This window comes from Macrosteles quadrilineatus, unplaced genomic scaffold, assembly GCF_028750875.1.
Source record: "Macrosteles quadrilineatus isolate MER2022 unplaced genomic scaffold, UCM_ALF_1.0 Scaffold_3__2_contigs__length_128488019, whole genome shotgun sequence".
Classification (NCBI taxonomy): domain Eukaryota; kingdom Metazoa; phylum Arthropoda; class Insecta; order Hemiptera; family Cicadellidae; genus Macrosteles; species Macrosteles quadrilineatus.
The window spans coordinates 86,507,289-86,520,267 of NW_026542596.1; the positions used below are offsets into that span (position 1 = coordinate 86,507,289).

Consider the following 12,979-nt stretch of genomic DNA (forward strand, 5'->3'; position numbering starts at 1 on the left):
AGGAATATCGCAAAGGAAAACAAAAATATCGTTATATCGAAAAGAAGAATTATCGATAGAAATAAATGTTCCCTTTAACAAAAAAGTACCCTTTACTCTATTGTTGCAGAACCAAAATCACTGCTTTTGCACCCAAATCCATTAAATATTCTTAAGTGTTAATCTGTTAGTAGTGTCAAATATTTATATTTTTTTTATTGGCGGAGAACTCAGTTTTACATATGTACCGGTACACTCACAAATATGGCAAAAAAACGAATAGAAAGTGATCATACTGCAGTTATAATTTTCACACAATTTGTTGTCAATTACGTAGGTAACCTGAACTGGAACCAGGTTTTAGCATAGTTCAACTCTGACCTTATATTGATCATGTAATACTATACTATTTATTGTGAAATTGTTGTACCATAACTACTACTAGACCTAATTAGATCTTTAAAGACAATAACTTTTTAAAAAATCTAAGAAATGTAATAAATTTGAAGTGATATTCTGAATCTACGTGCAAACAATACTGCCTGATTGTGGCTTTGAAACAAAGTTAATTATGGAATCAACGATCAAAAATAGCCTTCAACTTGACAAAAAAAAATATTAGTCACATACCCCAAACTCGGCATTCCTGAAATAACGGTAACTGAGGGTAACAAACTGTTCACATAGCCTATATCTTTTGTAAAGCCAAAGAATATTAGAATCCGTTACAAACTGCAGATACATTTCAGTGCATCAAAACCCTCCACATTAGGGAGGTTAAAATGGGCTATGACTACTATAGTTAGGCTACATGTTAAGATGTTTAAACAGTAGCATATGTTATTATGAAGTATTAGTGCCTCAAATGGATTGAAGTATAATTGGCATTTAGTAGGCTAACTTATAGCCTACCGGTACCACCCTTTTAAAAGTTACCTTCAACTTAAAAGAATCCAACGGTATTTGAGTCACGACTTTCATGTCATTCTCAATACTTCACTGCAGTACCTAACTTATCCCCTAGGCATATATTAACTTGTGACGGATTGATGAGATTTCTTATGAACTTTTACAAAAAACAAGACCCAATTCCTCAACCAGGATTGATGCATCTGTCGTAGGAGGTAACTAGGCTATAGTAGAAAATAGAAAGAGCCTAGAATACATTTTATGAATAATGGGGTTGAAGTTTCCAGTTGGAAAATATGGTAAAATAAATTAGTTACCGTAAGCAGCAGTGGAAGGTGCAGCAAATGATAATGTCATACAATGCAGTTACGATTAAAAATGGAGCTGGAAATCCGATCTCTTGATAAGTTATTAAGTAATACTAATACGGACATCGGAAAGGGCAAAAGTTCTTCTAAAATTGGTACAGTTACAAAATACTAGGCAAGTTAGCTCTTGTTTAAGATGATTTACGTCCCAGAAAATGGATTTAACTCAAAAGTTACTTAATAAATTTAAGCTACCGACCGGTACACAAAGCTATTTAAAAATAAAAGGTTAAATTAAACTTATTACGTTATTAGTAACTTACATCGAGTTATTATACATAAATGGTAACTTATACAGTAATCTTACCTTTTAAATGTTATCCAGGAACAATAGGTATCCAATAAGGTAAAAATATCTTACACAATACAAACTAGCACCACTTAGTACACACAGAAAGCCCGAACTAACACTTAAAGCTTGACAAAAACACTGATAGTCACTTACAAAGTTCGCCGTTAGAAAGCAACAGCGAAGTAAATTTACTTCTCGTTACGCTCAATCGCTTGTTGTTCACACTCACGACATCCGGATCGCAGAGCAAACCACAAAGGAAATCATACACCCAATCGTTTTGCCTAATTCGAGCACTAACCACGTAAAACTAGACGATTCACCAACTTTCCTAGTGAACGGGGTTTCCACTGACCACTACCGAAATCACAGCCGTGACCTAAAACGTAGGACGGTGTTCCACTTACAAAACTTCTGCACTGGGCGAAAGCACGTGAAAACTTCACGAAACTACAACACTCGAACGCGCTTTTCCGAGGAAATCAAGTAAACTGTGGAATATAAAAAAGATTCGTCAAAAACCGAGCAAATGTCCGCAGAGATTTAGTTTGCAACTCACAAAGGAACGGACACACAATCTGGAAGGCTGCCACACTCGGAATGGAATGAAATTGAAGAGGCAGGGAGGGGGGAGGACCCGAAGACGACACGAACCCGCCCGAACTTGCCCGAGAGCTAATGACAGCTTTTAACATTTCTATACTCTTTGCTTTGGCTTTAAACATGATTCATGACACCGTCAATGTAGTTAGAGTTGTTTTGTTTGGTAAACTATATTTTAGCCTGGTTGCATTCGTTTCCCGATTTTGAATTATTAGTAAATGGCATTCTTGTGTTCTATAATATAACAAAAGAATGCAAATTAATTAATATGTTATGAAAATTTTGGAAATGTATCATACATTAGCCCAAGTGACTTCGTAATTTAAGTTATTTAATAACTTATCTGTAACATATAAGTATGTAAACTTGTAAACAAACAAACTATAAATAAAACATATGCGACAGCACGTGCATCTTCAATATCTGCAGCACTTATATTATTCAGGTTCCTGTCCTTGGGAGAGATATTATCATAAAACTGATATTTTACAGGGAATTTTCACATCAAGACCTTTCATTCAAGTAAGTTACAGTGTGCGGCTCGTCGTTTTAGATAGAGATAATGATGCCAGGGCGAAATACAGTACGTTTTTCCAATGGTATGTTTGGGAATAATGTAGTGAAAAAGTAGATCGTTATAATGTGTATATTATTGTTGTGTATAATGTATGTTATAATATGCAACTATATACCAAATGAATCTAACATTTCTTCGGTGATTTCAGTGAACTTTCATTGTAACGCAGCCACTGACGTAGACTATTCGACCACAGATTCGTTCCATCTCAACTCTACTTTCACCATTCTGTGGGATGGAGTGATTTTCCTTATTTCGTCAGACAAAAACAGCTGAAGACAGTTTGAGTATTAGGATGAGTGCACCAGTGAATGAACACCCCGAGCGAATGGTCGTTTCGTATAAAATACCCCCGCCGCAACAAACCTGCCGACTAAGTGAATTTCCATTTGTCTGAATTTATTTTAAATTAAATATAATTAAATAACATCAGGCTTAACGAGTACCTAGGTTTGCTGCTACAAGAAAACTTATAGATTGTGTGTTTTTAGTAAAATATTAATCGCTTAGTATAAAATAAACAGATTTGCCAAGTTTGATCAAAATATATTCATAAACAAGCAAAAGCTATGACAGTTAACAATACATTAATCTTTTTGTGTGCCTAGTCTTATCACTAACGGTCTTATTTTTAGATTGGAAGCCTAATTTTCATATACCTTACCCTGCACTGGTTCAAAAAGAAAGTGTAACCACCCTTTGGTAACACAAACAAAATTATTCCAACCTTTTCATGTTAAAGCTTTTTACTATGAATAGTCTTCTACAAACAAGGTTTGTTGCGTTTGTCATGGTTCTCTGATTATTTATGAGAAGTTTTATGAAATATGTGAAATTCTCAGTAAACAAGTTTATTAAGCACATTATTATTAGTACACCGGTCATTCACTGGTGCACTCATCCTATTAGAAGTTTATTAGAAGTACCAAAGTTAAATTAATCTCCTACTCAACCGAGCTTCCACTACAAATTATACAACACTAGGTTAAAATCACATAACTGTGCTGATAAGAAGGTCGATCCTGGCGGCTCGTAAAGTTGGTCCAGATTATGGGAATCCATCTATCTGTCTCTACCAATGAATTAATTACTATTTTAAAATACTAATTTAAATGCTGATTTGGACATTAAAGATATAGTAGAGATAATTTTACTGGTAAAACACGACAATGACTCAATTTATTTTGCAAATAAACAACATTTAAAAACCCCCAGAAAATACCGTGAAAATTTAATAGAATAATTTTTAATGTGTTTTTCCGGTCCTTTTATAAAAAAGTTGATAATTGAATGCTCATGAAAATTACAGCGACTTTCCAAATTTACAGTAGTCTTAGCGTTTCAAATGAATCGTGAAACAATAGTTACCAATTGTTTAAATATCTCACACGAATAAGATAATGGACAAAACTGGAAAACACGAGATGGATTATTTCCCAACTTCATTCGTAACTTAGTTCACTTTGCTCCTTCACTTGAAGTCAATATGCGGACAACTTCAACAGACAATATTATCCGATCCATTTAATAAAAGATATTAACATCGTTTTCCTCATATGAATGCACTTTTTCGTTAAATGATGTATTATGGTTGCAGCATAGATTGTTGTCAATTTTGAAATAAAATGAAAAAATCAAATAAAACGAACGGCAAAGGAAGCTGACATTAATTACTGATGTATGTAGAATAAAAACATGCTGCAATGCTAAATTGAAAATACAATACAATATTATTTACCCTAGTTTTATTTTGTTTTACTAATCGTGAACCTTATTTTTGAGTTATGTTAATTTTTAGCGAATTTCCCATATAGGGAATAAGCATTCGGGCTATACAGCATTACCGTAGGTCTTTTGGTAAGACCTGGACCTGGGACCTATTTTCTTTTTTGTTTTGAGATTCCCAGATAGTTTAACACTATAACTCGAGCAAAAATGATCCTATTTTGAAGGATATAGAGATACCACTGACTGACAGCATAGGGGGTCCCTGTATGGCGTGGATGTGCAATAACACGGGATTTTAGAAAATTCGATAGGGGAGTTTAAGGGAGAAAAGCTATTTTCGGTTGAATTTGACTGTATAAACCTTTATATTTTTGACTGTATAAGCTGAAAAAAATGCTTGGATCTTTTAATCTGATGGAAATTCTTTGGTGTGAAAAAAATTACCTACATTTTTTGTAATTAAAGTTCTTTTCTGTCTCAAACGGTTTTCGAATAAAAAAGTCAAAAATTTGAAAATTGACGCTTTCCTCATGTTTGCGCCTCAAAACAAAGCATTTCCCTTTTAACCACAATTACAAAACTTTCTGTCTCAAAAGCAGTATCTATTATAACAAAATTATAAACATTATGTACAAGTGCACGCACTTGATTGCGTTTTAGAGTTATTGCCAATGCTATTACTTCCGAAATAAGTTCCAAATAAACCATTTCAAAACAAAAATTAGAGATCAGATGGAGTAGCCCCCGTTTTGTTCCATTGTCATTACTTTGCTATGACCAATGCACTGTGTCCACGCCACGGTCCTATCGTCCCACCATGTAGGCGTGACGACACAGACTACAGCGCTACACTGCGACACTCTCTGTCGGAGGTCCGGGGAACTTCCTCGGAGTGTCGAGTGACGAGCACTCTGTCGGCAACTCCGTCAGACAATCTCATCTGATCCCTTCCAACAGCTGAAGGGCCTCGCGGTGTATATATGCTGAGCGCAGTCGCAAACTTTCCTGCGAGAACCAAATGTTTGGGAGGTTGTTGAAGGAAATGTTTGAATGTTTTTGGGGGTTTTGTTTTTAAGGATGAATTAAGGGGGATGTTAGTTTATTATTTTGTTTGATTTACGTTTTTATGAGTATTTATAAGGAATATATTTATAGTTGCAATAACATGGGTTTGTTAACTTAAACGCGATGCGGTAGAGTAATTAAAGTCATTTTGTGGAAAAAAAAGATTGCTAATTGAAAAAAGGATTAAATAAAGTCGTCTTGAAACATATCACAATATCAAAATCTATATTTTGAACAAATTAGCTTTTAATTCAGCTGTTTAAAAAATAGCTCTATACTTTAGAGCCTATTTTACTATAAAAATATTAATCAAAATCAGTTATTAATAAAATATTCTACCTAAACTTTCGCAGTGGAAATTACCATAACGTTAACACAGTCGTCGTAACTAACACACTAAGTACGATTTTCGAGGCACTCTGTATAAAAAAAACGCTATTGCAAAATAATGAAAAAATGTGACATGAAGATATAGGGTATTCAGTTTCAAGGTTTCAATCAAGACAACAATAGACTTCTGGCATTAAATTAATCATGCAGTGATAAATCAGCTGTGTGATGAGAAGTAGAATAATATGTTTATGTCAACACAACAATGCATCAGTTACTGATTATCCTATCTAATGCCATAGATTAAAAGAAGTAGACATACTTCTTTTAATCTACACATACTGTCTATACTCCTTTTATCTATGCTAATACTCAAATACGAGCAATGCATGTATGTTTGTTTGTCTGTCCGTCTGTCTGTCTGTAATTTAAATCTCGAAATCCAACTGAAGAAATTTGACTAAATTTTGGAATTAGGGACTTATAGCCCTAAAAACATGATTGGTGACTACCTCAGGAAAATTCGTATTTTGCTACTCAACCCGTTTGAAAATAATAAAAAAATAGCATCGGCCTTATGGGTTACCAAGTAGGCTAAGTATGTTGGTTGAACATAATAACAAGGAAAATTAAACAAACTACTTGTAACATGTGTTTATTTATAACGAGCATCCACAGTTGTACTAGCAAACTACAATATACAGCACATATAAAATAACTACCATTATATGCTATTATAAAGTAAATATATTTGCCAAGTTTGATTAAATTATATCCATAAACAAGCAAACTACAATATTTTACAATATTCCCCTTAAAAGAATAACATGGGAATTTTAAATTTACAATTTTTTGTATTTTTCTCCGTTACCAATAACGGTACAAAAACACTTTGATATAATAAATTGTATTTTAGGCTCTTTAAAAAGGTCTTAAGAGAAATTGGAATATTTTGTGTTTATGGGTCCAAAATGAGAAAACCCAATTTTTCCCCATAAAACCTCCCGTAAAACCCCGTTTCCATGGTCCGATCAAGCTAATTCACGAACTAATTCAGTTTTATCCCGCCTTTCATTTTTAAACCAAATTTCATCAAAATCTGACAAAAATTACTCGATTTATCGCGTTCACGGACAAATATAACTCTATATATACTGTAGTATATACAAAAATAGGAAATCTCTATGTTGAAGATTAGTTTAGTCTGTGGCGTCCTCCCGCATTGCCTGTAAAAAAGTCCGCTTTTTAATCACGTAACTATAACCTGTTTTTTATTTGTTTATTTAACTTCAAAAGTAGTAATTTAATGAGCAGATGACAGGGGCGAGCTGTACTCGTAACACGAGTTGGTCTGAAGAAAGTAACCAGACACCCGATCTCTACCAGAAATTCTGGTTTGGTAACTACACTAGTCAAGTATAGGGTTTTGTTCGTATGTGATAATCGTGACGTCTCCTGTCACGTGGCTCACTTCGTTATTTTATCAGAGTTCACAAAGAGCAGTGGTCATGATCCTGGCCGTATTCTATACTACCTTGGTACGTACCGTAACAAAAGCGCAGGTTATTCGATATATAATACTGTAGCATGATTCTCAAGGATGATGAAAATACACTTATTATCAATGCGCACTTTCAAGATATTATTATTACCAAAACTAAGATGGCAACATGTATTAACAATGCGTGTTTTAAATAGGTGCGTATTTTAACTCAACTAAATTCCACTAATAAATATGATTGAAGGATGAGTGTGGAGTGGAGTGAGATGATCTGTGAAGCTTTGTTACTGACTGAGATCAGCTGTTTCACTAGCAAGAGCCAGGACCATTTATGTAGTAAAAGACTGATGATCAAGGACAGCTGGGTCCAGTTTCGAACCACCAAAAAGCTACTAATTGCTCTCAAAATCGAACCGGCGACCTCTTGTTTAGTGCGAGTACAAAGGTCGTCTGTTAAAGATCGGTGACAACCTCTGGGACGACCAACAGACATGTTTTTTAATCTCATATCGTCTTTCAAACAGAGCACTCACTTATTGTATGAAACATCTAGAAATAGCATCAGTGTTCAATTACCGCACCTCTGTGTAAATAAACAAACTATTGTAAATTTTATTGAACAGCTGTTTTCGATAAATTAGTCGAATAACGTAGCTTCTAAAACGTGTAAGGCATAGCAATTTGCAAATCGGCCTGTGGGGCAGATCCCTGAGGGAATTCGTTCATACCAATACTTTTTGGCAAATCTACACACTCTGAGCTTCATTTTGATGTGCCATATGCCTATAATTTTATTTGGTTAATAAGTTAATGGCCTTAATCATTTACATAAAAGTTTATTGTACCACTTTAATAATATAATATATGTAAACTAGGTAACATAGAAATCAAAAATGCATGTTTTGTTTATAAACCAACAGTCTAACCAAACACTTGTACGTGTTGTCTCCTGAGAGTGTTGTATGAATTACAGTAAATGATAGATTTACTGACCAAGTACAGCTGGTCATTTAGCCAACCTCAGCTGGGTCCACTTCCAAACCAACATTGTTACAATTGTAATTACAAGTAACCTCTTCCAATGGTCCGGAACACCACTTTCTACTAAAGTTTGTAGATTGTGAGAACTCTCCTGGAGGAAATGTCAGTGTTCGGGCAAGGAAACGCCAACACAGCCGGTAGAAGTAGACACTTGTCTGTCTGTGACCTTGCCAGACTCGCCTTGGCCCACTTTCTCTCTGACTCCGACTCCGACTACAACAACATGACCTGTCAAACCCGTCCATGATACCTACACCCTACTGCCATCACACCGTCTTGGCTCGGAAATATGCTTTTCGATGTTCTTGGCCTATAGTGATGCTACTAAAATGTTCATAATTGAGATTTATGCACAATAATATAAATAATCAGTTTATTTTTAGGTTCCTCATCTTGTATAGTTAATTTTCATAGTATGTTTTTGTAAGCTGCATACAAATTTAGTATGCCTAGAACAATGATTTATTCAGTCTACTTTTAATATCAATTTTGATCAGCTATTTGGGCGGTAAAAAATGCATTAAAATCAGTGAATATTTATTCAACTAATTTTATTGAAATTAACTAAGTTCAAAACTGGTCCCTTCTGTCTTTGATCATTGGGCTTTTGACAAATGGTCAACTATCCCTAAGTTGCCATCAGCTGAATGAGCTATTAATTAACACCTATGTGTCTAAGGAATATGTCGACCTTAGTCACTATAACAAGACTACAAGATCGCGCCACTCATCCTAATCCTATACTCATATTTGGGTTAAAATACGTTCATAGTGGCGACCCCATCTGAAATAATTTATTAAATGATGGCCCTGACTGAAGAAACCGGGGATCTTGGCAACAAAGCTTCACTATAACCACAATTAATGCATCTAAATCTGTTGTATGATTAACTTTTGGATATGAAGTAGACATCCGTCTAATTCCACTAACTGCGAAGCCAACTTGTTTTTCAAATATAAATAGAACTTAATTCAATGATTGAGTTTGCTACTTCCTAAGATTATTTTATCTCCTCCCATTTGGTACATTAACCTACAGTAAGTTGATCTTTCCTTTTGGTTGGTCTACTTGACAAAATTCAGTGATTAAATCAAGGGAGCACACGCTGTCGTTGGTTCATAGTTCAATTCAACTAAGTTCATTTTTTTAACCTCATACTCTTTATGGAAATAGGATGTCTTGGCCCTACTCTTTACTTCTATCAAGAGTTTAAGATTCTACACTCCTCCTCCACTCATAATTGGGTTAAGATACTAACAATTATGCTGTAAACCCATAAATTCCAAATCAATAAACGGTATCAGCAAACTGACACATACTTTCTCCCATTAGCTTGTGAACTACACCTATATCATATACCTTTATCATGGGTAAGCAGTGGGAGTAAACTATAATAATTTTGTAGGGAAAAATCACAAAAGTTGCAATAACTTTTGAACCATAATTAGCAATGGGGTTTGCACTATTTCGTTTAGAATTATAAGGGCCTTAACACATTAATTTTAATCAAAACCAGATTGTTTTCCAAAATACAGTTTTTTGTTATGGGATTTGTTCAAAACTAAAATATATATAATATACTAAACTTCTATCAAAATCGTTCCGGCTATTTTTTGAAAATCTAATTTTTCCTTTATTTAATAGGTTTTTATGGGAAAAACAACATCATCAGAATTTCAAAAATGAAAAATACGCCTGGAGATACCATGGATTAGTACCTAGATACCTAATTTCATCAACATCTGACTACTGGTGCGGTCTGTAGCTCTGTACACATCCACACACACACAGACATCACTTCGAAAACCACTTTTACTTTCTCCCCCTATACCATAGTATATGGAGAAAGTATTGTTTTCGTCAAAATTTTCGAGTTTGAGTTTTGAGTGGATATATTCGTTTTGGGTCCCCCTGGACCTAAAAAAGTGGTTTTCGAAGTGATGTCTGTGTGTGTGTGTGTGTGTGTGTGTGTGTGTGTCTGTGTGTCTGGATGTGTACAGAGCTAGAGACCACACCTGTGGTCCGATTTCGATGAAATTTGGTATGTAGGTTCTAATCCATGGTATCTCCAGGCGTTTTTTCATTTTTTTGAAATTCTGATTTTTAATGGGAATTTTCCCATAAAAACCCATAAAAAACCGGAAAAAACAGATTTTCTCGAAAACGGCCCGAACGATTTTGATAAAAATTTAGTATGTTGTAGCCCTTTAAATTCTGAATAAAATGGTACAAACCCCATATCTGTAAAAATTACGGTTCAAAAGTTATGGTCAAATATGTTATTTTCCCATAAAAACCCCATAATACAACAAAAAATAGGATTTTAGAAAAACATCCGGTTTTGATTTAACATAGTATGTTATACTCCTTACAGTTTTAATAGTTTTTTTTTAATTTTTTGGAATTTTTTATTTTTAATGGGGATTTTCCTATAAAAACCCCATAAAATAACGAAAAAATATGATTTTCCCAAAAATGGCCCAAACGATTTTGATAAAAATTTAGTATGTTATAGTCCTTTATATTCTGAACAAAATGGTACAAATCACATTTCTGTAAAAATTACGGTTCAAAAGTTATTGTAAATTATGTCATTTTACCATAAAACCCCCTTAAAATAACAGAAAAATCGGATTACCTCAAAATTGGCCCGAACGATTTTGAAAAAAAATTTAGCATGTTATAATCCTTTAAATTCTGAACAAAATTTTACAAATCTCATTTGCGTATACAGTTATCTACTCTCACCACTTACACATGATAAAGGTTTTTGACAATTTCATGATGTTTCATAAGTTTTTGACAAACTTATGGGAGAAAGTATGTGTCAGAATGCTGATACCGTTTATTTTGGTTTAAGGGGGACCCAAAACGGATATATCCACTCAAAATTCAAACTAGAAAATTTTGACGAAAACAATACTTTCTCCATAGGAGGAGAAAGTAAAAATGTAAGTATGGATAAATTGGTTGTCTCCTTAAAGGTAAGGGTGCGCTCTACCTCAGCTAGTTTCGCCGATGGTCCTATACCATTGCACTAAACAGCGCCATGATGAGAACTTTCAAGCCTTTTGAGTCTGGGTGATTACATCGTTATCCCCAAACATTTTAGTAAACTACCGGTAACTGCGGATTCTTGTTTTTAAGAATCTATTGCACTTCCCCCCGTTTGTCATTTTTTCTCTAAAAATTATTTGTATGCATTAAAACTAATGATAAAACACATATTTTAACATTTTTACCAACCTTTTGGCCCAAAATTAAAAAAAAATACAATTTTTAAAAGCGCAAGACCTACAATAATATTTATAACGAAAAATATGACACCAAAATGATCTTTTAAATCGGTGAGCAATTGGAGCTACAAACTATTAACAGTAAAACCAAAACCGTGGCATTTGCGCTCTCCATATACCGGTAGAACGCAACCTTCGTTTCTGTTGCAGTGCATAACTGTTATGAAATGATATATCAAATCACAACTTCTAAATACTCTTCTAAAGGGGTGGTGTTGGATTATTGTTGTTAAACTAGTAAAATACACTAAAGTTACGTTAAGGCAAACATAAGAAATTGTGACATACCATAAATCAATATAAACATTACTTTGTACATTCGTCCATCTCTTAATACCTCACAGTCAAATAGCTTTACTTACTTTGTGTTTTTCTAAGCCTGTATCATCCAGCTAAAAATAATTTTAAATGAGCCTTCGAAAATCAGCTGCAACTCAGCTTACTCTACTGTGCTGGAATGGCGGTAATTTTCTAGCAGGCAATCGCTACGCTTCACTGCGTTAGGTAAAGTTCTAACACAGGACGAAATTTTGTTTTAATAGTTGTGATACGTTAAAAATCCATAACGAACATGACAGAGACTTTAATTCTTGACTTTTAAATGACGACCATACTATTTTCTAATCAAAGTTCAATAATCAACTTTAAATCAATTGTCAAACATTTACACTAGATAGCACCGCCGTTCCCAAACTTTAGCCCCTAACTGTACTTAAGTGATGCCCTTTCCTTATATTCTGAGACGTAATTGCACATCTACATGAAAATACCTTTAATTTGACACCTCAAACGTTAAAATCCGTCAGGCCGTTATCGAGTTATAACTGCGAAAAGAAACCTGCTTGCGTATTAACCCTTTGAGTGCCAACGTCCGGGGAACCGGACGTTTTTAAAACGAGCCAAAAGTGCCGACGTCCGGCCGACCGGACGTTTTTACCGGCTGACCGGACGTTTCGTAATGATCGAACAGTTGTCATAACAACCGAATGGATACTCGGATTCTTTTAACCCATATATTAACATTGAGTCGAAAGTTACTAGATGCGATACATCGATTTTCGTTGGTCGAAATATCGAAAATTAGATTTTTACGAAATTTTAACCTAAAAATCGCCAGATCGCGCTCGGCATTTTTAGCGCGACCTTCGGGAAAAATCATCGGCATTTTTTGAGCGTTACTTTTATTTCTCGCCTGACACTCTAAGGGTTAATATATAGATTAATTTTAAATTTAGATTTCTAAGTTATCCTGCTACGATGGACAAAATTAAATTAAAATCCTGGAGCTC

General features: G+C 34.4%; 1 protein-coding gene across 1 annotated transcript in view; it reads right to left on the reverse strand.

Moving 5' to 3' along the window:
• Positions 1 to 2,131, reverse strand: part of LOC128988632 (uncharacterized) — a 203,317-nt gene extending 201,186 nt beyond the window's left edge. Inside the window, exon 1 of the mRNA XM_054410104.1 lies at positions 1,564 to 2,131. The gene's annotated coding sequence lies outside the window, so the exon portion shown is untranslated. The remainder of the gene's footprint in view (positions 1 to 1,563) is intronic.
• Positions 2,132 to 12,979: the final 10,848 nt, after the last annotated feature.